Source organism: Numida meleagris, chromosome 4, assembly GCF_002078875.1.
Source record: "Numida meleagris isolate 19003 breed g44 Domestic line chromosome 4, NumMel1.0, whole genome shotgun sequence".
NCBI classification, from domain to species: domain Eukaryota; kingdom Metazoa; phylum Chordata; class Aves; order Galliformes; family Numididae; genus Numida; species Numida meleagris.
In genome coordinates, this window is record NC_034412.1 from 82,824,696 (window position 1) to 82,851,278 (window position 26,583).

A 26,583-nucleotide genomic window follows, 5' to 3' on the forward strand; every position below is an offset into this window, starting at 1 on the left:
ATCTTGCAATGGGTATCCCAAATCTTTTCTGTTTGTTGCTAAGCATGCTATACAAACCAATGGTACGGACCTGGTCTGTAAAGTGGCACCTGGAAAGGAGCTGCTGAACTCCTAATGTGAATATTGCACAGTTGTATATAGCCTCCAGTTGCAATGACTCATCGAAATCCCAGTCAATCAGATTGATTTTGTTGCTGTATAAACAGATTAAGTTATGAGCCCTCTTTGGAAGAAATCATAATATCATCTGACATGGTACATCATAGGAATCTAGGGTCCATTTGAAGAGCAGAAAGAGTAAAGGCAAAATTGTCATGAGAGAATCACTGTGATTAATGTGTTTTTTTCCTGCTCAATACAAATAAACGCTTTGTTGTGGTTAGCTTTTGTTCACCCATTTGGTCCAAATTATGTAGCGTTCAGGTTGTTCTCTCTGCTGGAGACAATGCTAATAAAAGGCTGGAAATCTATGCAAAATGATGGAAATCAGTATCTTTTACATCAAAATACTAAACAGCTTTTCTCTGTTAGAAACTCATGATAAATTACTTCTTTATTTGCATAGTGAGAGAGGCAGTTGTGAAGAATAGGATTTTTGGATTTTGCTGAATAAGTGGCAGGCAGCTCAGTGTATGCCTTCAAATGGCATTGGTGCATTAAATATAGGTTAAGTTTTTCTAAAAATTGGAAAACATACATTTTTAAAAATGTTTTTATATTAAATTGAAAAGATTCAGTTGTTACTACTTTAGATTTTGAAAATAGTTGGTGACTTTTTGGGTGGTTAGCTAATAGGTATTTACAGGAAAATATTCTAACCTACCTACAGAGTTCCTGTAAGAAACAAGACTGTCTAAATATTTATCCACATCTAGAATTATGTGTGTTTTTCCCTTAGCAGTCAAAATTTTTTTCTCCTTCATTTTTTGTTTTATCTGATGGCATCGCATATTTTCATATTTTCATCTTCTTCCTGGACCAAAGAGAGCATTTAACTAAGCATAGTATCTTTATCTGCAACTGCTATAAACTGTAATATGTTGGAGCATACCAATTGCCTGAAGGTGTTAGAAGTGAATATTTTTGTACAGAGCATTGAAAAACTAAACAGAGGTTCGTGAGGCTTTTTTTTTTCCATTTTGAATCCTCAGGTGTAGGCAAATCAGAATATCAGTCGTAATGGCTCTGGGAGCTTTATGCATGTTGTGGTAACTAATAATTAGAAACTTCTGTGTTGTGTTACCCACATGTAACACTGTGGGTAGTGCTGTTGCACGGCTGTAGGACATTAGCAGGACAAGGCTTTCTGGTGCAGATGATCTTTCTTTAAGCTCAGATAATTAAAAATTCATAAATTTAATCCTGTGGAAGTGTATACACACAAACAGAACACAGTCAAATATCCAAACATGCATCCTAATGCGGCATTGGGTTTATTATTACAAATGTGCATGTGTTTGTGTTTACCACACAAATGAAACTTTTAATAAATCTTTTACGTTGTATTTCAGTGATGCAGTAGTGCTGTTCTACTTGAGGCACCTTATTTTTAGGCAGTAGGTATTTACTGTAGTGCTATATTTTTTAATGGTTTAGGAGAATACAATATGCAACATCACCAAAAATTATGGGATCTTTATAGAAATACATTTAAACTGGGTCAGCTGCAGCACCACGATTAGTAGAAATAGAGCCAAAAGCTGACTCTGGACACTGAGATACTGTTCCCAATTCCAAATTGGAAGTTTTCTTGAATTAATGTAGTCATGAATTTCTGTTAAAGTCTGCTGTGTATGAGAAGTCTGAGATATTATACAGTGGCTATCGTTCTTTATCATATTGAATTCTGCATTCCAAATTATATTACCTTTAAAATGTTGCTGACATTTTGCTATTCCACTATACTGATCCATACAAGTTTTATACCATAGTATTTAAGTCCATTCTGGTGCATGTAGCAGTGTTAAGCAGTGCCTTCCATTTCTTGTTTCTTCTCTCCTTGCTTTCTCAGAGAAGTTGGCTGTTCTTTTTTTAGAATTTTTTAAGACAAATTCAGCCAGTAGATAGAGACTGTTAAAAGTTTGCATCACTTAGTAGGAATATTTGAACAGAATGTTTGAGATGTGTGATATTCCTTAGTTCTTGTGGAGTGCAAACTACGCTTTTTCTGACCTGCTTGGAGTGCCCTGTCTCCTGAAGAACACTGTTTGGTATCCAGCTCTTGCACAGGAAAAAGTGCTAATCCAGGCCTAGTGTTCTGGAGTTGCTCTTTTTGAAGAATCTTGGCTCCACGTCATTGAAAGGGAAGGTCATTACTGTGATATATTGTGTATGGTAAAACCAAGAAAAGAAGTAAAGGCTAGCTCTGATGCACCAGGGATGACTTGGCTATGGATGAGATAACTCTGTAGCCCATGGAGAGAAGCACAAGTAGGTGGCTGTACAGCACCAGCTCCAGAATCAATGTCAGCTGTGCAATTCCCTGGGTGCCTGGAAGTAGATGTTGACCATTTGGTTGTATCTTTTAAAAATCCATTACTGCTTCCATCTCCATTTGGCTATGAAAAAAAAAAAAAAAAGGCTTTTACATATAATTTTATCTAGTCCAGAAATATTAGAATACTGTGTAATTCAATTTTATTTTTTTCTTTAATGTCTGGACCTGAATTAATAGGGCATTACTTTTCATCCTGATATCAATCTTGTTCCTTTCATTCAGATCCGAATTCCTTTGTAGTACATGATTTAATTCACTAAAATGAGGTAAAATGAAACCCTGGTCGAAGGAGCATTAAATAACACATATTTGGTGGCACATGTGATGCAGCAGCCTGATGTTGTAACTGGTTCTGTTTTCTCCCTCTTTGAGTTGGTCAGAGACTTTTAAACTTTTTTTACCCTTAGGAGCTGTTGCTGTCTATGGTTGTTCCCCTCTCGCCTTAAGGAAAATCAGCTCGTCCATTATTAAATGAGATTAGAGAGATTAAAAATACACTTCTCTAACATGTCCTTAGATTTTTTTTTTAAACAATCTTGAACTCAGACTAGCTTGGTGTACCCTAACTGAGGATCAGTGCTGCCTTTAGAGGGAAATCAGCTTCGATTTGACAGCTATTTTTGTTTCAAGATAGTATGCACACCAGTTTTTCTGCTGAGGCCTGGCTCTCAGGGACAGTTGCACACGCATGGCTGACTGTGCATCAAATGCTGTAATCCAAAGGGATGCTCCAGGTCATGATTATTTAATTAAAAAAAAATAAAGGAAGAAAGGAAAGGAAAAAGAGAAATCTCAGCCCAAAGAGATGCGGTACCAACATGTGGCCTTGCACCAAGCAAATATTTATCAAGTTGGAAAGCAGAGGAGTATCTGTGCTTTTCAGACCGCTTCTATTCAGTATTCTGCTTTTCTTCATCATGCATATACAACTAAATTAGTTGAATGGGTTTGGAGATTTAGGCTGAAAATGAAACTAGGCAATATCTTATACTGAGGGAAGGGTTTGACTCAGCACGTTAAAATGTGCTCAGCCCCTGATGTGAACTTGTGTACAACCTTAGAGCTGCATTATGTAGGGGGGAAGGTACTTGAGCAAGCGGAAGGGAAAATCCTGGGCCAGGCATTCCAACCTGGTGATTCAGCACCTCCAACCACCCCAGCAAGGTAGAGGCCATGCTGTCAGCATGCAGAGGGGCAGCTTGTTGATTCAAGGCTGCAATCTGTGTGCTAGTAGCTGGAGGCTGTATCTGCATCAGTAAGTAGTGCCGCGCAGTAGGTGAGAATCTGTAGAGCAAAACAGCTGGTGTTGACAACATGATGTCCACGCTGAACATGTTTTGCAGAGGTTCCCTTTGGACTAGATCCAGTCCAGCTGAGTGAACTAAATGCCTGTTAATGGCTGGTGTTCATTAGGTGCACTTGTGGAGACCATCTGATTCCTCCTTTGTGAAAACATTCAGTTTGTGAGCTTAGAGACCACTCTGCAGTGCAGAGCAAGGCATGGAAAATGGGGTGATTTGGATAGTGCCTTCAGAAGAGCCCATCTCAACTGAGCCAAAATGTGTGAAATTGGTGTCAAGAGGATGAACCTTTTTGTGATAATATATTCGTCAGTTGTCCTGCCAGGTGCTGTGTCTGGCATTGTAGGTAGTAAAGATGGGATTTAGTATGTGTTTTTGGTTTGTTTGTTTTTTTTTTACTTTTGCTATAATTTATAGTCAATAACCCTTCACTCTTCTCCTGTGCTTCTAAAAGAAGCGTGTTAATCCTGGAGGAGTCTGTTCTACATTTCCAGCTCTGTTCTTCTTTCTGAAGTAATACTCTTCTCTGTTCTGCTGGCAATTCCTCTTCCCCAAACACCTGTTTAATTTTCTTCTTCTAGAGCTGTGAAGGTAGACTATTGATCAAGCTGCCTCCAACCCTCTTCATGAAGTCACTTGTAGCCTTGGTTAGGTCTGCAGCCTTGCTCTTCAGCTATGTCTGCTTCTCTGGTGCTGCTGGGGCTCCCTGGTTCATGCCAGGACCCAGGCTCTGCAGTCACTGAGCCTTCTGCTTCAAAGCTACTTCTCCATGCTGGGTCAAGCAGTCTGCCACAATGACAGTCCTAGGGTGCTGTGGGGAAACCCCATCACTCAGGGAATGGGATTGTGCCTTAAAGCCCCAAATGCCTTCTTCTGGTTTCTTCTTCCTCATCAGTTCTGTTCAAGAATAACAAGATACAAATTGTATTTAGAATCTTATGTTGTGATTCTACAGTGTAGAACTCAGCTATAACAAATTTAACTGCTTCTAGCAATAACTTTTGAAAAAGAATGTAACCAAAATGCCAGGAAAATACTGTGGACTGCTGTGACTGCAAGTTAGTATTAATATACCTGGATATGCCTCTCGATTGTAGAAATGCACACATATATCTAAAATGTAGTAAATTTGTATACTACTAAATTCATTTCTGCAAATGTGTGTGATCATGTAGTTACAGTCTGCATTACTGCAAAACAGATGCACAAGGAAGCCGGATTGAGATTGTGCTGTCAGCTTCAATTTGTACATCCCCTGGCATCTGAGCACACTGCAGTGCAACATTAGCTCTCAGTGAAGTTTTTGCTGCAACTACAGAAATTAGGATCAATGCCTGCCACTCTTCAGCAAGTAAATGCTATCCTTAACTGAGGAGTGCTGACCTGGTCATCTTGCTCTATATATTTGTCACCCCAGCTCCACTGCAGCACACAAGAAAGTATTTAGAATGAAAGCAATGTCCATGGGGACCACATTCGCTAGTGCAGTAGACGACAGCATTGCTTCTGATTGGAAGTGCTCAGTGAAAGCTGTGACACAAGCACTTGGAGCAGAGCATCCTCTGGATCTTGCTATCTCTAGTGCACCTTGCTTCTGTCACTGCAGAACTGACATTGACCCAGCCTTTAGACCTTCATCTAGAAAGGAAGACAATGTCAGTACTTGGTTTTGCTTGTATATGCAATGGAGCATGAGGTAGTCATTCAGTTCTGTTTAAGTTCTAACACTGCTTACAGACATTAGAGTCTACTGAAAGTGCTAGTTAGTACACAGAGACAATAAAAATATTCTTTATAGATTTGATTTATAGGAACATGCTAAAGCCATTTTTAAGCAAGGCTGTAAGGAGGTAATATTGACATGTGGGAGCTTTATGGCTTACATGTTTTTCTAATTAAGTATTCCATTTCCATCACTTCTTTTTTAAAGTCAGGGTTATTGCAATTACGCAGCATTTATAACTTGTCCTTATGAAACTGTTACATTGACTCAACAGAACATGGCACATTTCTTTAGACATGCTAATAGGGTATAAATGATATTTCTTCTGCATGCTTTGAATCTGGAGTGAAAGTCAGCAGGATTGAAAGGGACAACCATGAGTTCTTTGCCACGAAATTTTGAAGTGGTTTAAATCTTAGGAATCCTGAATCAGGCTGTTATGTTACAATAGCGTACGTAGGATATACAGCTTTTCAGGTACACATTAGCATCTGATTTTCATTCTCACAGTTGCCAGCTCTTCAAGTGCTGGTCTTTCTTCTTTTCTTTATACAATCATAGTTATATTCTGAGTTTTATCAGTGTTTGACTTTATATTTTACTTTTTGAAATGCGCTGTTTGATACTTCAAGCCAGTTTAGTTATAAATGAAGCAATGAGAAAATAACATCCCAGTAAACTAATTATAAAAATTTCAAGTCAACAGTGCTTGGGAAAAACTGCTTTTGATTTATACTCATGTGTGTCAACCTCTGTAGTGATGATACAAGGGGGGAAAGATGAGATTTTTCAGAGAGAGAGAGTGCTTACTGTCATTTTTACCGGTGTTCACATAGTCTTCTCAAGACCATATACATGGCGTTGCCATTGTCTACAGCCATTTGAGAAAAAAAAAAGTTCTTTAAAACAGCATTGTGCTGTGCATTCAGAGTCTCACCATTTACGAAACTTACTCATGAAATGTTAACTTTTGCTTTTCATAACATAATTATTAATGTTCCAGTGTTACTTGTACAACACACTTGGCGAAATGTCATGCATAGATAGCCTTCCTATTCAAAAAGCAGTCTAGGAAAGATAGTATTTGATTGATTACATATGAGTAAATCTACTATTTCTAGCATCATTGCGGAACATACTTTATGCAAAAATATTGAAATGTGTCGTTCTTTTAAAACAAAGATAGGCCACAACATCAGTAATTATAGGAGTCTTTATGCAGGTTCACAGCAGTACAGTGGTTCTCTTTCATTTGATAATTACCTTGTTAAACTAGCGTCCAGCCAGCTCTGTATCTTTTTAAGAACAATAATCTGCTCATTAATTCATGGGAGAGCTGCAGCATTCTTCATCACAGTATTGGCTTGTAAATTTAACACAGTTTCATATTTTCTGGACTGAAGTAAGCAGCCCCTTCTCAGATTACCTCTGGACAAGCCGTCGCTCTCTTTTTCCATTTTCTTATCTCTATTATTGTATTTTAACTTCTGCCATACTTAGTTGCCTGTATTTGCATGAGTTCTGCCCAGTGCTACATAAATGGCAATAACTCCCTGATCAGTATGAACTGAGAGCATAGGACATTTTCTTCCCTTCTAACTGTGTTTGTTAAAATTATAAAATAGAACAACAGATACCACCTTCTTAATTCCTCACAAATTTTCCAGGCTTGGCAGTGACATGGTTCATGTCACAGAGAATGGCAGATAGCACAGATAAGAGTCTTTTAACAAAACATGCAAAAGTTTCCTTGGATGATGTGAGACAAAGTATAGGAGTTTCCTTGAGTGATAGGAGAATGGCTACACATCCTCAAAGGAAAGTTTCTTCCTTTCTTTGGTATTTCAAATGTAGCTCAGACTTGTTTTGTGGGATTGCTGAGAGCTGCTGACAGACTTAGATCAGTGGAAACCTTTTTTAAAAGTTGCATTTTCTTCTTTCTCTTCTTCCAGATGAAATCTAACTTCCCGTTTGAGATCTTAGATGCCTGGTGCTTACTGAGAGTAGCAACAGTCAGTTCTATCCTGTTTCTGAACAAGCTTAAATATAGACATCTACAAAGATAGCGATAATGAATCTCAGCTAATATCCTGTTTATTCTTACAGTGCTTTTGTATAGGTTCCTTTGCTGTCACTGAAGATGCTTTTATGATTTCTGTAATGTATTTCTCTTTCAAAACAGCACAGAAGCTTTCATCTGTCTGCCATCATTACTATTTACAATTGCAGTGGCACTAAAGATGATCTTTCTCAAGTTTCCAATCCACAGTATTTTCTCAGGCGCTTCAGAACTGCCAGAAGTTATGTCAGGGATAATACATTTAATATAGACTATTAAATCTGATGCCTTGAATTCCTCAAGACATGTCAGGAGTGACTCGAGCTCTTATTTGTTTTCCCACAGACCACATGAGAGCATCCTTTTATTTGAAATGAACCCAATTTTATCCATTGCCAAGAGTGCAATGAAAATTAGGATGGCTGAAAGGTCATAAGACACTTTGCTAAAGGTATTGCTCACCAGAGTCCTCCACCCAGTGCTCTAGACATGCTGCCGAGTAGGAAAGTCCAATTTTCTACTTAAAGAAAAATTTAAAAAAAGGATGGATGAGGGGGTGGGGTAGTAGTGTTGCAAAGTCCTTCTTTGCTGTTGCTTAACGTGACATCTTAAGTAGTCTGTTCTTTTTTGTCCTTGTATGGTGGTTGAGTGCCCAGCTCGCTCACACGCTCTCACATCCTGACCTTGTGCGTAGTGTGAGAACATGAAAGTGGGAGAGGGCAGGAGAGGCTTGGCCTGCCACATCATCCCAGGCAGCCCCAAAGATGTGCCACACACCTGCCACCCCGGAGTGCCTCTCTGTAGCCTCTGGGGCTGCCTAATTCCCACATGGAGGGGAGGCTGAGCTGTGTGGAAGCACCCTGCAGTTCTTCCTATTGAGGAACCTCTGTGTGAACCCTTCTTCCCCTCCCCACCCGCTTTCACACTTAGAGCTACAAGGATCCTTGAAATGCTTTGGAAGCACCACTTCACAGAGTCATCCCACCCAGCAGAGCCATCTGTTAAAAGGTGGCTACATGTGCCTAGTTTTGTGGGGGATTTTTTTGATTGTTTGTTTGTTTTTCTAATTTTCATCGAGGAAGCCTCCTACAAGATTCAGTTAAGACCTTCCTTCTGTATCTAAATAGCAGTGCTTTCCTATGCAGAATTGTATTGAAGATCACCTGCATTTCCTTTGAAATTTGGAGAAACTGCTATTTAAGTTCAAAGGGACGCAGGCATTCATCACTGTTACATTTCTGTGGGTAGAAAATCTTCATTTGGATTTAGAAGGATGCCACATTTTGGTGTCTCAGGAAATGTCTCCGTTTACAAATATGACACAAACTTCAGCTGGGAGCAGTTTTATCATAGAATCATGTGAGATGGAAGGAACCCTTAAAGACCATCTAGTCCAACTCCCTTACAATGAACAGGGATACCTGCAGCTAGATAGGTGTTCGGAGCCCCATCCAGCCTGACCTTGTATTTCTCCAGAGACAGGGCAGCCATCACCTCTCTGTGCAACCTGTGCCAGTGCTTCCCTACCATTATCATAAAAATATTTTTTCCTTCTATCCAATCTAAATGTCCCCCATTTTTTTTTATTGCCATGTCTGCAATATTTGGATACCTGAGCTCCTCCAGTCTGTATTACCAGCCACTTAGTGCCCTCTTCTCACAGTCAGTGGGGTCCTTCTGCAGGGCATGGGACCCCAAAGGGCACTCAGATTGGTACAGAGAGAGTAAGGGGCTCTGACTGCCAGTGAGTAAGCACTGTAGAAGAAGCTCAGAGAACAGATCTCAAATAATTATTTTCTATGTTCATTTCTAGGATGTACTTGAGGCTGAGTATTTGGCTTATAACAGATGTGCAAAGAAACTTAGCAAAACTTTGGTCCTCCCCAGACTGTGGTGTTTTAAGTAAACATCAAGATGGATTTTTTCTTCATGTCATTTTTGAGGGCTCTAAGGTATTAACTCTGGTGATAGGTGATACAGTGAGCTGGATAAGTAGTATTCTAAAAGCTCTGAAATAATGAGTCCAAGATGAATTGTCTTGCTCAAGCATGCATCTAGTATGTAGATGCTAAGAAGAAAAAGCAAATCCTCTGAGCTATAACTCCTGAATTTTCACTACAAAATCAAACGTTTTCTTTTGACCAACTTTTGTAAAGCTTTGGACGAGATGCTGCCTGGTTGCAAAATTATTTCTGTAGCTCACCTCTTCTTTTACTAGTACTTAAATTATTCCTATGCTATTGTCACCTTGGCCACATTTTGCCTGATTTTGGAGTGAAAGTACTGAAATAACTTGGGAACAGCTGTTTTCTCAGGATCAGCAAAATTGCTGAATAGCACGCCAAGTTACTTATTATTCTAAGAGATCCAATCTGATTTTAAGATCAAAGTCAATGAGGTCTCTGTAACCAAAAGCTGGAAAGCATCCATGATCTAACGGGACCTCCTGGGAGTTATATATCACCATGCAACACAAAGCTGTTATTTTTCTTTTGCTGTAAGTGTTGCTTGAGTTCTGAGAAGAATTCATGGAACTTGCACAGCCAAAAGTCTCTCTTCCACTTTGGCATCATTAATCCTGCGTTTTCTACAGCAAAATACAAATTAATTTTATGTAGCGCAGAGCTAAAAATCAAAGGTAATAAAACCTTGCAAGTTACTTCTAATCTTCTACAGCATGTCTGACTGCATCACATTATCAATGGAGAAAAGACAGTTTCCATTTCAGCACACAGTCTTTGTCAGCTTTTATCATAAAACCTCTTGTTTTTATGAGGAAAATTACCATGCACTCATTTATTTTGTCTCTGCCACTTTTATCATCTTGTAGGTGAACACTTCTGTACCCAGTGATTCCTGGCCAGTAGCTGTTCTGACAATCTGTGCTCTAACGTACTTTTTGGAGCAAGATTTTTCTTCTTTAATTCACAAACAAAGCAGTGCAGGTAATACTGTGCAAACAATGTATTGTATGCGATAAATAAAGCTGCTGGCTGTTGCTATTGTTTGTGACTGAAGATACACTTCAACAAGTGGAAAAGATCTAAAGGATGCAGCTGGCAAAGGATCATATTATTGTCCACTCAGATGTGAATGTTAATTCAGGTAGGATTGTTTCCCTTACTGCCTGTCCTAAACATGATGTTTCCACAAGAGTCAGTGACAGATACTTCGAATTACTGGCGTGGTTGAGGGGAGGATTGCCAAAGGCACACAGAGGGGGTAGATGCCACATGCATACGGTGAGATGCAGTGAGGTTAGTGGCGGTGCCACTGCTGCATTTGAATGCGGACTTGAATATCGAGGCTCGCTGAGAGCAAACCTATGGTGCTGAACAAGCACGTCGTGCATATGGCCAGTATTTTCACTAGTCATATTTTTAGCACCCAGGATAGCTTTGGTCTGTATTTCCACAGCTCTTACAGGTGAGAAAGCCTCTCAGAGGCAAAAAATAATTTAACATCCAATAGAAAAGGGCAGTGCTTTTTCAACCATGTGGCAATTGTGCATTGGATTTGTGAGGTTAAACTGGTAGTGATTCATAGCTGTCTCGTTCTAAAAAGGAGAGGTAACCTGCTAGGTCCTTGTGAAAGACTGAAGATCTTCCGTATCACTCTTTCATTCATATCTTTTTAGGCAGTAGTGGCAATCTTTATAGACTGCATCATCTTGTCTGTGTCTGTCATCTGTCTTGTAACTGGTAGGTATCCATGTATATATGGTTAAGGAAGTATAATTAAATAAATTATACGATAATTTTATTAGCTGACAAAAAGATGAACTTCTACACTTTTTCCCCTAGAGAAATACCATGACATTTGTGTAGATGTGAATTAAAAATGCCACATAGATAGGGCCTGGACTTTGAACTCTGTTGAAAATGGAATATATATAGCTGTCAAAAACAGTAACAAAAAACTAGACAGTGAGGAGGCAGGTCTGTCATTCAGGCAGACTGAGCTTACATACATTCACTGTTTTCTGTATCTTGCACTGTGCAGTACTTGGTCATCAGGATGACTTTTATCAACCATTCAGCTGACAGAAGTCCATTGAAGATTGGCCTAACGGGGTGGGAATTGCCATGCTGTGATCCAGATTACCAGAGGGCAGCTGGTAAAGGCTGGATACGGTTCCCCTCTGTGCTCATGTCAAGCTAAGCAGGTGTTACGTCTGTTTTTGTGTTATCTGATTATTCATTTAACAGAAATTGCCAAATAGTGAAAGAAACTGACAGCTTCTTTTAGCTAAAGAGAGCAGAATTGACTGGAATGCAGCATTTACTTCTTCCCTAATGTCACGTTTGTTTGAAATACATATCTGTGTTCAGTTAAGCTCGGTTTTCTCAAGCAGCTGCTTGTGCTGCTTCAGATGCAAACCAGGCTTGAGTCTTTGCTTTATATCTTCTAATGTCCAAAAGTGGCAACAAGGATCAGAGAAAATTGAAATGGAGGACCCTATTTCCAGGAAAATGTTCTACGGATACAAATGGCTTCGATTAAGTAGATTTTATTTCGATATTTCATCATTTCCAAACTTCTGTGGCTACTCCTAAAGTGCTGCTCTTATTTACCAGCACTTACAGATTTGCAAAGAGTGAGGACTTCATGCTTTTGTGGGCTCCTCTCTGTTTTCTGTCCTTTGCTGTTCCCAAGATCAACCGCTGGCTGGCAGGGAGGGCACGGTGCCTTCCCACTACCCCACACCATGTAAGCTGTGTGCTGCCTTTGTGTACCAGGTGGAGCTCTTAATATGTGTTGGATTGGTAGAAGCTGAATAGCAGGGCGCATTTTGTGTGTTACACAAGCTAAAAGTCACACACAAAGTGAAATGCTCACGTTCTTCTGACCCAGGAACCTCAGCTCTGAGTGCAGGATTGGTTGTGCCCATAGTGAAGAAGCGCTGTTTCCTTGCAGCAGTCAGACATCAGTGCAGTATTTTAACTGCCGTACTTTTCATTTTTATTCTTTGCATGTGTGAATGTGTATATTTTCAAGAGATTAAACTCATAACTTATTTGCATTTTTATTTTTAAAGCAAAGGACAACATTTTAATGTGCGCAGTATGAAGAGAGACCCTGAAACTCCCCTCTCTGCACTACTTGTCAGTATAACTTTCTAGTACTTGCCTCCAATATGTAAAAAATTGGGTTGAAATCAGGGAGAGCAGTGGCTGATGGTTTAGTCTTTTGAGAGAAATTTCATTCTGTGGGGAAAAGTCCCCGTTTAAAAGAGGGAATTCTAGTGGGTGGGGCCTGAATCTGATCTAACATTTGGTTTCCAGTGCTGTAAGTCATTGGGTTGGCGAAAGTTGCAAGACTAGTTTTATACCCGTATGAAATGAGCATTAGTCTCTCATTCCTGAATCTTAAGCGTTATAGCTATGAGTGGCAGAGGAAAACTCATTTGGGTAGGTCTGAATTAGGTAATAAAAATGGCTTTGTTTGCGGGGAGCTGGAACTGGATAGGAATTCAACCAATATCCCAAATCCCACCCAGGTCCCACTGCCTGCTGGGACAGCTCAGACAGTTTATCATCTGTGACCAATTCTCTTGTTCTGGGTTACATGCGGGGACCTGGGTGATATACAGAGAAATGACAGAAGCATCTCCACTCTGTCACCCAGGTACCGCAGTTCATTTCACAAGGTCTCTAAAATAGATTATAGGATTGCAAATATTTGTTAGAACCGGCCTTGGCTATTCACTGATTTTAAACAATTGCACGACTGTCACACTAGGTCCCTAGGTGCAAAAAATCAATGATAATGCTGGAGTACTTCGGTCATTGTTATTTTAGAAAATCCCTAATCAAAACAAGTGTAAGTGCTGATGTGTGCTCAGTGGTGGAGTTTTGTGTGTTCCTTGGAACGATGATATTCCCTGGAGAGAGAGGAAAGGATTAGAAATGATAACCACTTTTTAAATACATCAGCTTGCTCATGTGCACGGTGTTTTTTATCAGCTTTACAGCAAAAGCTTCATTTGATTTGTGCAGGGATGTGGATAATAAGGAGAGAGGCCAGCGAGCTGATTTTTATAGTCCGTTTGTAGCTTAAACAAAGATCTGGGATTTTGCGGATAAAGACCAACTGAAATACAGCAGATTATGCAGCTTTGGGTTTTTTTCAAAGATTTGTAAATTTTTCCCCCACACGGTCTGCTTTTCCTGTGTCCACTCACTCTGCATGAAAACAGGGAGCTGTGAAACAGTATTTCTTACAGAACTTCATCAAATCCTGCTCTTTGATCGTGGCCAATCCTTTGTGTCAGGGAATATCAGGGAATATACCACGCTCAGGTGCTGGTGCATGTGTGCTGAACGTGGTCAGAACTCAGGCCATCGTGATAACAGCAGGCATCGGCTGCGCTGGGTGGACGTAAGGCAGTGGCATGGTTCCAGGTTTCTGGGACACAGCTGTAAACTGGATGAGAGATGTCTTGACCAATCTGTACGGCAGTGGTACGTCCCTCCCTGCCACCAGGTTCCCCAGCACAGGCAGCAGTATTTTCAACAACTTCGTTTGATTTCTTGTGAGCACTGTATGTTTTGTGCTTACATTGGGATCACCTGAATGCAAAGTGACTTCCGATCGCTGAGAGCTAAGTACAGACTGCTGCCCAGGTCCAGTGCTGCAGCTCCTGCCTGTCTCTGCAGCTCCTAACTTGTGTCCTTGCAAAGCCAAGCAAGATGCCTTCATGGCAAAGCTGAGCCTTAGCTGGAAATGCAAAGATCCAGGTAAATAAAGGCATCGCAGAGGTGCTCTATGAAAGAATCTGCATTATTTCTAAATGCATAGCAGGAATGATGAGAGGTAATGGCTTTAAGTTGCACCAGGAGAGGTTCAGGTTGGGTATTAGGAAAAATTTCTTCTCAGAAAGAGTGGTGATGCAGTGGCACAGGCTGCCCAGGGAGGTGGTGGAATCACTGTCCCTGAAGGTGTTCAAGAACCGTGGAGATGTGGCACTGAGGGACATGGTTAGTGGGCATGGTGGGGATAGGCTTGTGGTTGCACTAGGTGATCTTAGTGGTCTTTTCCAGCCCTTATGATTTTATGATTCTATGATTCCATGAAGATGGACAAGGTGGAGAAGCAGTACTATTCTTTTGCTTATTCTGGTGAAGTTTTTTTTGTCCAGTGTTGGAGGAAGTGGATCTTTTAAATTCCTTTTCAGCTTAGCACAGAGTTTAGCTTCATTCAGAACTTGAGGAGGAACTGTTGGTCACATTTATTTCTAAGTTAAGTTCCGGAGGAAACAAATACAACAACAAATTCATGTTTCCCTGCAGCACTTGGAAAACAAGCACTATTTCATCCACTGTGTACACGACCACCTAGAGATTCAGCTGACTAAAAATCCACTAACCACAGCTGAATCTGCAGGGAAGGTTCCCCTGGCGGGGGAGGTGCGCAGAGCGGCTCTGCAGCGTGATGCAGCAGGCAGAGCTCGAGGAGGCTCTGGGGGGCATCAGGGCACAGAGGGGTCAACCGCAGTCATTTGTAAAACAAATAAGGGAATGTTTCTGACTTACACATTTTACTGATAGACTTTCAATACACTTTACATTTTCAGTGCACCATCCATTTTAATAATTATTATTTTTTTAAAGCTGGATATAGAAATTGAAAGAGGTGGTACAGACAAAACAGAGCCTTCTTAAATAAACTACATCTTCTCGTAGGAAGATTGAGGCAGCTGTCAGTGAGTTGGAAGAACTCAGGGACAGGAGCTCAGGTTGCTTTTAATAGTGAGACTGTCCCTAGTTTTAGAAGACTGCCAGATGTTTTCAGCTTGTGTTTGCAGATTTGCCATCTTTGCCGTAGTCTTATCATATCTCATGTGCAAGTGACAACCTGATGTAAGATTCCTGAGGAAGGCTCAGACTGAGTGATCAGTTACTGTATATTCCATCTGTAAAGTACTCTGGCTTCCTAGTGAGGTTGAGATGCTGGCTGGGTGTTTGAGTACTGAGAGTCAGGCTCTGCTGCTAGCTCTCCTATTAGCTATCACCTAATCTTGCATCAAATTCAGTGGGATTATCTGTTGCTGAATGCAGTATTATTAAACATGAGTTAGGGTAGCTGATGTATTCCTCAAAAGAATACACAACAGTTCGTAATAGAAATTGTTTTGAAAATGTATTTTCTAAACTCCTTGACTACACATAAAGAGAAAAATCTCAGGAAAAATATTCAAAACTTTCAGACTGTTAGGACCTATGCTTCCAAGTAATCAGAAAATGCATTGTGTTTTGCGGTGTGCTTTTGAATGGTACCAAGCTGTGAGTTTAGCTCATGCTTAGTCCTCCTGCAGGTGTCTGGACACAACAAAGTTCTGAAAGAGCTGCTTTTTGTATGGCTGACTTTGAAAGCACCAAGGTGGTAGTAGAGCTGCTGCTGAAGGACTGACAGGGAACTGCCATCCTCAGTAGGGTGAAATCACAGAATCAGAGAATTCTTTTTAACAGCTGTTCTTGTTCTACAACAAATGTCGTGTTTAAGATATAGTGCATCTATCAGGAAGTGCTCAGCTATAGGGCAAAAAATTTGGAATGGGAGGTAATTTTTGATCTATGGGAGGCAGATAAAATAGGAAGCAAACTAAGACTCTCTGATATAGATGAAAGAATTATTATTAAAAGGATAATCATGATTGTGTGAGTCAATCCTTGCACTGCTCTGACTTTCATATGACTGGCCATTGAAATGTGGAGTCAGGTGGTGCTGGATACACAAAGACATTTGGGAGACTTGATCCAAGAGGGAGAGCTCCCAGTGGGGCCAGCCTTACCAGCACAGGCTGCATCCCCAGTCTGGAGAGGGATTTGGAATGGTTTGGCGTTCACAGCATCAGACCTGAGACAAAGGTGTATGGTTCAGCCCAATATTTCCTTTCCTTATTTTCTGTGATAAGAGTGGCTGGTTGGGACTTTTGAAATGTACCCACCATGCAGAGGTTGTCCCAAAGCCGGACAGCGGTGGCAATCTGTGTTCTCCATTGCTGCTTCCAAGAGTGTCAGTCGGCAGTAAATCATTTCTGCTGTTCTCCTGTGTTGTTTCTTGCATTCCATTGATCTGCTCAGCACTTCAGAAATGGTAGAAACATGACCTTTCCCATGAATTTTTAACATGAGGGCCCTTATCTTGCAAACTCATCTGCCTCTGCAAACCCTAGAGGATGAAGGGCAGAGCAGTATGTTAGGGTAGCAAGGTTTGTTAGCAGAAAGCATCCCGAATCTGGCAGAGATAGGACCTAAATACTTTTTTATTCTTTTAGATGTGTCTAACAACGTTAGGATTTTTGTTTAAATTTATTCAACAGAATCAAATTTTTAAGCTGTGCTTTAACTTTCTAACCATCGAGCAGTTATTTCAACCTGTCTTTCTTAGTGTATGATGTTAATTTTTAATGCTTCAGTTTACAATTTGGAATAAGATTTTATGATGTTCTACTACTGTACATCAATTTGACAAGATTCTGCTATTAAAGTTAAATGTTTTAACCCAAACTTATAGCTGGCAACAATCTTTGTTATTGCAAGGTTGTTCTGCAATAAATACAAGCTGAAATGAGTAAATTTTATCTGTTGTGGAAATAGTCTATCATTGTTAAACCGAACTTCTATTATACACACATTATTTACTATTATTTGAATTTAAAAGAACAATTTATTTACATTACAAACTGTAAATTTAATTTACTGTTAAACAGTTAAATTACAGCATTTGCAAAGCTAAGCTGCCAGTAATTGCGTAAATATATGCGATTTCTTCCCAAATGCTTTATACAAAACATTATCAAAATGCATACATTACTGGAACCCAGAGAGGCAGTGCAATTCAACCTCTCCTAATTTTTATCTGAAAATCTAACCATTTTCAGCATTAGAAAGTAAGATGCAATAATGTATTCAGAGTGAAAGAACAAGGGATTCTGATGGCTTTCAGTGTCTAACACCCTCCTTAATGCTTCTGGGTTTTGATCCTTTAAGATATCATCTTGAAAATCATTATGAAGAAAAGCTACTATAATGCATGTGATACAATGCATCTGGTGTCTGCCTTTCTGCATTTTTTTTTTAACTGACCTTTTTTCAAGTGCTTTAAACTCACAGGTATTTTTGAACTGGTTTTCATAGTCAACAGTTTACTGACTATGGTTTTCATGTAATTCACCAAGGCCTGGTCCCACAAGGTGCTGACCACTCTGGTACCAATCTCAGAAAGTTTCCTGGACCTTAACATGAGCACACCTCTCTGTTCTCCAATTTCTTAGCAAGGAAAAGGGCTCGCATCTTGCTGCTGGGTCTGGGCAGGGAGCAGCCCATGGAGCACAAAATAAAAGCTCTGTCTGAGGCATGACATCCTGCGTGTGTGAGCCCAAAAAGTAGTGAGCGTCTGAATAGAGGCTCAAACCTTTCCTCACTGTTCGTTCTGACATCCCAGCCAGAGGCCTTCAGTTCAAATCAGTGCTTGTCATATTCCTCTGGATGGCAAAAGGTACTTTTCAGGATTGTCTTCTACCATATGAATATCAGCCATGGTGGCATACGGAAGAAAAAGTAATGGTAAAACCATTCAGGCTCCTCAGCTGGCAAAATTGGTTTGCAGTGAGTTAGTAATAATTTGCAAGTTATTAGTGGGACATTGCTGTTGGATGTTTTCTTCATCTGTTTTCTTCTACTGTGGAATGTACAGAACATGCATTGATCTTCTGCTGCTGTGACAGTTCATATAAGTGGGTGATGGATGTTGTGGAGACCTTCCATGGCTGTCAGTTAATGTGGCAGAGATACACAGACCTATTTTAAGTGATCCTATGCTCTCACTATTTGCATTTACTTGTCTTTAGCCGTGCATCCTGGGTCTGGCCTTGAGTTTTTCTGTTGCTGGTTGGAACTCTGTGTTTAGCTTAGTCCCTACATCAGGACCGTGCCTTTTCTTCAGTATCTGCATGATGATATTCCTCCTGCATCTTCTTTGGATCGGAAGTAAGAGTCTCAATTCATCTTACATATAAATGGGCAATAGAGAGCAAAGAGTTTTAACAACATCAGTAGAGGCAAACCTGAACTGTTCCTGCTGGCATAGTTGGAGCTATTACATTTCCACCTCCTGAGCTCTTCTACTCGCTGTCTTCCTCCATCAAAACTCTCCAACAGAAATCTCATCCTGGCTTCGCATTTGCTTTAAGGTCTGCTCCCATACCCGTCACCTCTTATACTGCTCCACACTTGACAAACCAGATCCACATGTCTGTACTGTGCTGTCATGTGCACAAAGCAAATTAAAGTGTTTGGTGAATCTTACTGCTTGTTTCATTTCTACATGATGTGGTACAGTGTGTTTACACAAGCTGTGCTGACAGATAGGGTGGAGAACACATACCTACCTTGAACAATTAGGGTCTTATCAAACACTAGTTAGCTGTGGTTTGAGTCAGATCTTCTCCTGCAGAGAGAGAGATTCAGCCAGTGATAAACATATTACACATGTTCTTGTAAGTAAACACACCTCTTCCGAGAAGATTTCCATTCAGAGCAGCCTGGGTGCTGAGAGGCACCAGCCTGGCCAGATGGTAGTGCCCATGGCTGCTATCCCACCTCCATCCCCCCACTGCCCCATCCTGCAGCTGCCTCGTTTATTTGTTGTTAGCAGATTCACCAGGAAAGCTGTATGAGCACAGCAAGGGCAGCTGGCATGAGGCAGCTGGTCCAGATGTGAAAACTTCCCTTTTAAAATCTAAGAAAAAAACATCACCTGGAGCAGCAAGAGGTGATTCTGTATCCTTTTCAGCTCCACAAATGCCTCTTATCTGAGTCATGCATGCAGATTTGCTTGGTGCATCTTGCTCTCTTGCTGTTTGCTACTGAGTTGTGCATCCTGAGCTCCTTGCCTCGCAGTACTGTGCCGTGAGTACGTCTGTGAAAGATCAGTGTGTAACGATAGAGCCGTTTGTACCTGATGACAGTTTTCAAAGTGGAGTTTTTCTCCTAAACATTTCTGAAAGAAAAAAAAAGAAAAGTCACGAAGTTTTTAAGCCCCTCCAAGCTGAATGTGAGCAAGCTGCCGGTAGGAATTGCCATAGCTCTGCTCACCCATCCCTAACCTTGAAATGTTTAAAAATAAATAAATAAATGGATTAGCATAAAATAATATAGTAACCCGCTGAATTTATTTAGTTTAATTTATGCTAATCGTGGCATATTGGTGCTCTGGCAGATAAAATAAAGCTGGTGGAGAAGATTGCGTCGCGGAAGCTATGACAATTAACCCTAGAAATTATCACTCTGAAAGTGAGTTCAGCTTTGCTGTTGAAAAGAACCAGTCCAGCAAATTCAAATGTTAGCTGTCAATAATGGGATGGATTTATTATCTTTAGGAGTGTGTACGTTCATTTATTTATGTATGTGTATACTTATGTATACATGTATTTTCTTAGGCATATCTATATTCCAATTAGATATTCTAAGTTAAAATATTTGAAAAGATTAACATACAACTTCAGTGAACTCAGGCTATCATGTTTAGGCTTTTATTTCTGGCTTAGAATTCCTGTTTTTTCAGGTTATTTAATCTACATTTTTAATTATAACTGTAAATAATGCACTATTTAATATTAGTTTAGGATTTCAGTAACATCAGAAGTGATAGAAATGAAAAGCAGAGACAGTTGTAACTGTTTTTAGTGCTGTTTGATCAGAGTAGGCTATGTGGGCCGTATCAGGCTGCATCTGTCACGGTTGTGCCTTGGCTCTGGCTAGCAGAGGAAGCATACAGCCCACAAAAATAAAGAAAATGATTATCATAAGCAAACAACTGTCTGAGGGCTGCTCATGTGCTCTAGTTCCTGTGTGTGCCGATTTGCTTTTAGATGTAAATGAACTCAGTTATTTTTTTGCTGAAAAAATTTGTATAGCATTCACTGGATACGGAATTTTAGCTCTAACTTACTGGGGGAAAAAAAAAAAAAACAGTGCTCCCTTATTCACCTCAGACCACATTGTGTAAGATAAATGTCAGGCAGGATTTAAGCACAAGCAGTCTTGGAAACAGCAAGATATTTTTGCTGTTTGCTAGGTTGGGGTTAGGATTTTTATTGTTTTGATTTGCTTTTTTAAGTAATAGAACAACAGATTTACAGGTGGTGGCCAGGTTTTTCCAAAAGAGGTGCCTCAATTAGATTTTAATTTTATTTATGACATAAATAGTTGGCCTGATTGCAGCACAGGCAATGAAAATCCCAGGCCCATGAGGACCAAAGGATGTGTTTTTTTATAATGAGTCCATTTGTTTTGCTGCTGATTTTTGCTGGTTTAAATCATATTATCCTGAACCTTAGAACAGTTCTCTCCTTCTGGATGCTGCCTGTAATGCCTAAACAAATTGTGTGGGCTGAACAGGTAGCTGCCTCTACACAGGGAAGATTATGTACAACTTCTGCCAAGTGCACAAAACAAACATGAAAGCATTTTTTCAAATGCCTTTTGTTTGCTGTAATTATTTGAAGTGAGGGTCACTAGAAAATTGTCAGGCACAGTTACAACCTCTTAAGGATTGCATTACGTGTTGACCTTGCATAACAGTTTTCGTTTGAACTTCTTGCTTTCAGTCACTTACAAGTTGCCACAGCATTCACTTGGTGGGGTTAAAAACACTTGTGCTGTGTGCCTAGGAGTCCTGCTTGCCAGTCTGAGGAAGGCTTAAGCCATTTTCTAACGTGGGCTAAGATACAACATACTTTTCTTCTTCTAAAGAGAGTATTTGTGGACTGGAGACAGCTTTCTCAACTGTAGGTGGAAACTTGAAATTTGGTATGGAAATAGCTCACATGAAGAAGTGTTGCTGCTTTTTCTTGAAAAAATTACTTTTGATTAGACTGATCTGTAAGCCTTTGAGCAAGTGAAGAATTGTTTTTCCTTCTCTGAGCTTGCAGGGTGTGCAGCAGAGGAAAGACTCCCTGTGCATATGGTTAATTTAGTGCACGTGGAGAGGATAGTGGAATATGCTTCTGAAAATAGGTAGAGGCACCTGAGGCTAGGGCTTTATAAACTATGAAGGACACACTGACAGAACTTTCAATTTGTGTGAAAAGCAGGCACTAAGCCAAAGGCGGCTTCTCCTCGGCTCCTAGAGATCTCCTGACTGACGCTCATAACACAAACAAGTGGGTTTTCCCACAGACACAGTCATGTTTCTCTGCCTCAGAGAAACAAAAGACAAGAAAGACTTTGTACAAATGATCTTAACCTCTTACAGAGTTGAAATGTTGGTTGCACTGTGGAAAATCCAGCAGGCCTCTCACGTTATATACAGCATGATCTGGGTGGCAGGTTCTGTATCAGATTTATCTCCTCCAACATCCGTTGCCTCAGTTTTTTCACTTTTAGCTAATAACAGTCCCACTTTTAAATCTTTAAAAATCCATCTTCAGGTATCTTACATATTTATACTTTCTTCCAAACGTATTTTTTCCAGCCATCTTTCCAAGGACAACATTTTCCCCCCAAGTCCTCTACCAAATGTGAGTTTTTTTGCAGACTTCCCATAGGATCTCTACAGTCTTCTCTTCCCTAAAGTTCAAACTGTTTCATTGTACTTGATTGCACAGAAGGGATCTGTGGTACGTTCCTCCTAGAGCAGTTTTTGCTGCCTTTGCAGAAACCAGCTCTCCTGAGTCCTGGCAGCTTCTGCCCTGGCTCCAGCTCCCTCTGCACTTCCCTGCCTTTCTCGCTGACTGAGCTCCAAGCTTCCTTGTACACAGCTGTGTCACCTAGATGTCACTTCATAAGTAGATTTTCAATTCCATCCCCCATGAAGCAGCTAAAATTGTTGAGCCCAGTATACACTTAAAAGGCCAGCTCTGTGACAGGCCCATATGCTTTACACTGTGCAATTTTACTACATAAAGCACTAATTATAATTCCTCTGACAGGTGCTGATTGAGCCCCCCAAGAGGGGTCAGTTCCAGTCTCTCCATAACACCCCACCATCAACCCTGACCCTACTCCCTGCCCACAGACGAGAGGACTGACATGTTCGTGCTCTGTGAGCAGAGCACTGCCTCACTCGCGTGTGCTGAGGTGAACAGGGGAATTGCAGCAGAGCATTACGGGAAGAAGAGGGCAAACTAAGAAGACACAACAAGATGAACAGTCTCAAAAGACAAATTATAGCCATCTTTTCTGGCCCTCCTTCCTGGGATATATAGACAGGGACCGTCTAAGTCCAGGCTCCCTTTCTGTAGCTGTTTTTGAGCAACAGGGTACTGTACTTCCATCCTCCTGTAGTTGTACTCTTTGGAGAATGTCTTGTTGCTACAAAGAGTATGTCCTTGTGCTTCTGAGGAGAAAGGTCAGTGTTACTGATCCTAATGTTCTGTTGTTCAGTGTAGACATTCTTTGTCATGTTGTATGTCACCCACTCCTCCTCACTGGGTTCTCCATCAGTCATTGGCATCCATATTCTCCCCAGTGTCTTCTGGGTGTTCTATTCAACTCAAAGTCACCCAACCAGCTGTGCTGTGTGCTCCCCTATACGTCCGGTGGTTCCTACTTTCATGTGCTACATCTCACAATAGCTTCAAGCAACGTTTCAGTTCTTAGCACAAAAGAAACCTTGCTTTGGGAGTGAATGATAGATTTCTCTTCCTTTCAAAAACATGTTCAGAACCTTCTTCCACCAGAATTTCCTCACCAAAAGCTGCAGAGTTCCACATCAGGGGTAAATCTGTCACTGATATATCTATCACAGAAGGATATAATTACAGTTTTCATATTTCCCTTGTCTTTATTACAAAGCTGTTTTCTCCAGAAATGCTGCCAAATATACATAACTATTTCTGCTTGCTCAGGCCTGTCCGTTGGCCTGCCCCAGGCAGCTCTCCTTCCCTCTCTGTTGGTGCCAGTCACACTCTTGACCCCACTGGACTTGGTCCCTGCAGAGGTTTCAGAGAAGGGTTGCTTTTCTTCCTGAGGCCTCTAGCTGCCAAGCTTCCCCAGAACAGACTGACACAATATCAAAGCCAACTTATTCATTGCTAAATTAATTATGTTGTTAATTGGTTAACCAACAACAGACCATATGGAAAACATGCTTAATAAGTGTGTGTTGGCAAGAGTGGATGGGGCTCAACAATAGATGCAGAAATTATGACAGTGGGACATTTTCATTGTAAAACATTGAAAGATGATGTACCGTTGCATATTGTAAAATGTTGCTAATACTATTTGAAACTACAGCATCCTTTGAAAATAAATCATGGACTCATAAGGACTGAACTTAGGTAATTTTGCTATTTTATCACTGTTTTTATGATGAACTGTATGGTTTTATGCATCCTGCTAGCTGCCTGGTGCAGAGAGCTGCAATGGCTGGATCCTTGAAATTGGTTCTAGCAAAAGAACCAAATGCCACTGTGAGCATTTAAAGAAAAAAAAGACAAAACTAGAAAATATTTCCAAAGGTAAAACGTCTCAAGCAATGTGCTGCAACTAAAAAGGCCTAATTAAATTACTCATTTTAGCCCCAGAGCTTGAAAATGTCAGTAAATAAATAATTGGTTATGTGAAGATTACTCTTTTCTGCTAATAGAGCACAGAAGAGAAGAAGCAAATCCACTAGGGGTTCCTTCTTTGATCCATAGCAGGTAATAAAAACACAGACAATACCACCAAAATGAAAAAAAGAAATTTCCTTTCTTAGCTGTCAGTCTTCTCCTTTCTTTGGATGGGGAGAAGGCAGGTTATCACCTGTGCATGCATGAAATTCAGCCTTGTTTGCAGTATGATTATATAAATGGCACTTTATTAAAAGCCAACTTTTATTTGCAGCCTGTAAACTGAAAACACAGAAAAGTTCAGGAATGGAGGTAAAATCAATATAACTTCAAGTATTACAGACAACATTTTGAAAGGCCTCCATTTAGAGTGCAGTGAGTATTTACTGATAAGGTTGTTCAGCTGATACGTTTGCTGCTGATTTGCTATACCTTGTCCATTAGCATGACTGCCAAATGGGACAGAAAACTTGGTTTGATTCTGCTGCAGAAGTCTTATTTCAGCCTCTGAAAAAGCTCAAGAACAGTGTATCTGAGGGAAATTTATACAAGAGGACAGATAGTACCTAATGTTAAGCCGCTGTGCTTTTTCACAAACAAAACATGCTGTTCATTTGAGATGAATTTTTTAAATTGTGAACTGCACTGAAATTCTTAGTTCATTTTGGAACAATTGGCTGCATAGAAAACTCTAGTAGTGTGTAAGGAGAGGCAATGAAATGCTGGGTTACTGATAATGCCGTTAACTACTTCTTATTTTCCATATATGGATTTTGATCAAATGATATGTGACTTCTGCAGTATTAATAATAATCATAGATTCATGGAATCACAGAATCCTTAGAGTTGGAAGGGACCGCTGAAGGCCATCTAGTCCAACTCCTCTGCAATGAGCACCACAGCTAGATCAGGTTGCCCAGAGCCTTATCCAGCCTCACCTGGAAAGTCTCCAGAGATGAGGCATCAACCACATCACTGGGCAGCCTGTTCCAGTACCTCACCATCCTCCTTGTAAAAGATTTTTTCTTATTTTCTTTGCATTATGTGTATTGTAATGAGTCCAGTAGCCATGAAACACAGTGCCAGCATTTCATTGATGGCCCCCTAATTTCTTACTACTTCACGTTTTCTAGCTTACATAGTTTCTGGCTAGTGTTCCTAGTGCTACGTAAAAGGCAACTGTCATTCTTCTCAGCAACATTAGTTTGATGTCAGATGTGACTTAGGCTTTGAGGTTGATGGGATGATAAGTAGCCCACCGTTTCCCCCTGTGGGAGATAATGTCTGCAGTGAAGCTGCCTTTTTACGTTCGAAGGTCTTGTCCAGTTGAAAGAGCACTGTGTACAAATGGGAATTTAGGTACACAGTTACCTTTTGCCCCAGAAAGTACGGGGAACGATGGGGGAGTTGTGACACAATATATATGTAGATTTTTATTCAATCATGCCTATTACAGTGAGAGTTTAAGCAATTTTAAAAATGCACACAGCTTTAGCTTGGCATGCTTTTCTCTTTTATTAGTTTCTTTCCCCACACAAATCAGCATAAAACCACTAGGATAAACTGGACAAGGATCTTTATTTATACAGTCATAAAGAACTTCTGTATGGTAGGATGACAGCAGATGGAAGTTCTTTAGAAATTCGTTTCTGAAGAGCTTTTTAAGTGTATTCAACAGTAATACAAATTTACCTGTAATTTCAATTCAGTATTTTCTGTCTCTCATTGTACTACGTACTCCAGAGAACTGAAAAAATGAACTAAAATATGAAAAGAGGACATACAAATACAGACCAACATAGTGCTGAAAATGTGATGGGAGGGATTCTTAAAATTTTCTAGTCTATGTTGTGAAAATACTCTTTTTCAATTGTGCTACTTGATGCATAGGCATCATGTTTGCAGAGACATAGTTTTGCCCAAGGAAATACAGAATTTATCGTGGTATCACTGATAGACCTTTAACTGCAATTACCTTTGCACTTTATGATGACACCAGTGACCACCTCTGTTATGGGTGTAAGCTCTCCATGCACTGAGCTATTGTACAAAATTTGAAGGGTGATGGAGGGAAGAGAGTGGGGGGACAAGGCAGTACAATGCTTCATGACTGGCTTAAGGGATATTAAATCGACCTTAAATCCTTGCCAACCAGCTAGATGGATAGTGCACTGTTTCTGAAATTTGCAAGTCAAAGGGAGACAAGCCTAAATTCTTTCCGCTATGAAACCCCCACAGTCCTCTGCCTTTCAGGCAGAAGCAAAAAGGAATGGAAAATTCCAAACTAACGAGCGCTTCATTTCTTTTCTGCAGCGCTGTGCTTAGAAAAATTGCACTCTTTTTTTTTTTTTTCTAAGGCAAAGAAGTAAAATTAAAGTTGTATGACTGTTATAAATATTACATGTTCAGGGTATCAAGAGTACCTGGAGTTCTCTGGTTTCT

At 40.3% G+C, this 26,583-nt stretch overlaps 1 protein-coding gene across 9 annotated transcripts in view; it reads left to right on the forward strand.

Moving 5' to 3' along the window:
- LDB2 (LIM domain binding 2) overlaps positions 1-26,583 on the forward strand; it is a 209,839-nt gene that overhangs the window by 80,160 nt on the left and 103,096 nt on the right. The gene's annotated exons all lie outside the window — the stretch shown is intronic.